We start from the raw sequence: 2,170 nt of genomic DNA, 5'->3' as shown, positions 1-2,170 counted from the left end.
ATGGATCGGCTAATACCAGGAATGTCCGCCAGGGTCCAGCCTATAGCTTTCTTATGCTTCTTGAGAAACGACAACAACTTCTCCTCTTGCTCATCAGCAAGGGAGGCAAATATAATCACTGGAAAACTCTTGCTATCATCCAAGTAAGCGTATTTTAAATTTGATGGCAGAGGCTTCAATTCTGGTGTGGTCGGCTGGACAGTGGTAGAAGGAGATGGTTTCTCAGCCTTTACCTCATAAAGAAAGTCAGAGGTATGTGTACTTCCTGAAACATGGTTAGCCCTATCTGACTCTATAAAATCAATCTCGAGAGGTAAAACACCACCACCAGACATGCAATCAATATCACTCTCAGATTCACTCTCAGCATCAAATTCGGACATATGATCAAGTACAATTTCAGACTCAATGTATGAAGAGTGAGAGGCATGCAGATTAGAATAAAGATCAGTCATGTATTCATCAACAACATGGTCAATTATTTCAGCACGAAATACAGAAAGATCTTCAGATGGGTATTTCATAGCATCCAGAATATTAAAATGAACAGTTATATCACCAAACTCCATGGACAGTGTGCCTGCATAAACATCTATCTTAGTTCTAGCAGTTTTCATAAAGGGTCTGCCTAGAATGATGGGAACTGATCCTTGAGAAAATCCATCTTCCATATTCAAAATATAAAAATCAACAGGGAAAATCAGTTCACCAACTCTAACTAAGACATCTTCTATGAAACCAACAGGATAGGCAACACTTCTATTAGCTAAATGAATTACCACATCAGTTGACTGCAAGGGACCTAGAGATAGAGAATTAAAAATAGACAGAGGCATAACACTAACACAGGCTCCTAAATCTAGCATGGCATTGTCAAACTTACTATTCCCTATAATACAAGGTATGGTGAATGTACCTGGATCTTTGCATTTTTCAGGAATTTGAGGAACAGATTTACCAATCAATGCGGAGACATTTCTGCCCATGCTAATTCGCTCACTTCCTTTAAGCTTCCGCTTATTAGTGCACAACTCCTTCAAGAATTTAGCATATCTTGGAATTTGCTTTATTGCATCCAACAGAGGTATGTTTACCTCTACTTTTCTAAACGTTTCCAAGATCTCTTTCTCTGCCTCTTCCATTTTTTTGTTGGAAACTGCTCTTGGGCCAGCAGCATTTTGGAAGGAAGGAGCAGGTTGTTGTTGTTGTTGCTGAGGCCTGGACCATCTGAGATTAGGGTGATTCCTCCATCCAGGGTTGTATCTGTTGCTGGAGAGGTCATAATTGTTCTACTGTGGTTGATTTTGCTGCTGAGGTTGAGGAGGTCTATTGTAAATATTTGCAGCATAGGCTTCAGGCTGCTCAATTGCTCCAAGTTGCTACATGGAAGGGCAAAGGTCTGTATGGTGGTCAGCAGAGGAGCACAAACCACAAACCCTTGCGACAGGTACATATTTCTGATTCAAGGCCAGCTGGGTTACCAAGTTAACCAATGCATCCAGTTTGCCTTCAAGGTTCTTAGTCTCAGATGATGCAGCTGAGTTTGTAGCTACCTCATGCACTCCTCTAATGACTATGGCATCATTTCTGGCGCTAAACTGCTGGGAGTTGGAAGCCATCTTCTCAATTAAATTCCTGGCTTCAGCAGGAGTCATGTCTCCAAGGGCTCCACCACTGGCAGCATCTATCATACTTCTCTCCATATTACTGAGTCCTTCATAAAAATATTGGAGAAGAAGTTGCTCCGAAATCTGATGGTGAGGGCAACTGGCACATAGTTTCTTAAATCGCTCCAAGTACTCATACAGGCTCTCTCCACTGAGTTGTCTAATACCTTAGATATCTTTCTTGATGGTTGTGGTCCTGGAAGCAGGGAAAAATTTTTCTAAAAATACTCTCTTAAGGTCATCCCAGCTCGTGATGGACCTTGGAGCAAGGTAATACAGCCAGTCCTTTGCCACTCCCTCTAATGAATGAGGAAAAGCCTTCAGAAATATGTGATCCTCTTAGACATCTGGGGGTTTCATGGTGGAGCAGACAATGTGAAATTCTTTCAAATGTTTATGCGGGTCTTCACCTGCAAGGCCATGAAACTTTGGAAGCAAATGAATCAGCCCAGTTTTAAGAACATATGGGACATCCTCATCAGGGTATTGGATGCACAAGCTTT

The 2,170-nt window shown here is 41.7% G+C and overlaps 1 non-coding gene across 1 annotated transcript; it reads left to right on the top strand.

The window, feature by feature from the left end:
- Positions 1–1,749: 1,749 nt before the first annotated feature.
- LOC114413855 lies at positions 1,750–1,856 on the top strand. The gene has a single exon (XR_003667000.1). It is a non-coding gene; the product is annotated as a small nucleolar RNA R71 (small nucleolar RNA).
- Positions 1,857–2,170: the final 314 nt, after the last annotated feature.

This window comes from Glycine soja, chromosome 5 (genome assembly GCF_004193775.1).
Source record: "Glycine soja cultivar W05 chromosome 5, ASM419377v2, whole genome shotgun sequence".
In the NCBI taxonomy this organism is placed as follows: domain Eukaryota; kingdom Viridiplantae; phylum Streptophyta; class Magnoliopsida; order Fabales; family Fabaceae; genus Glycine; species Glycine soja.
Note: the sequence above shows the minus strand (reverse complement) of the source record. Positions and strands in the feature narration are given on the sequence as shown.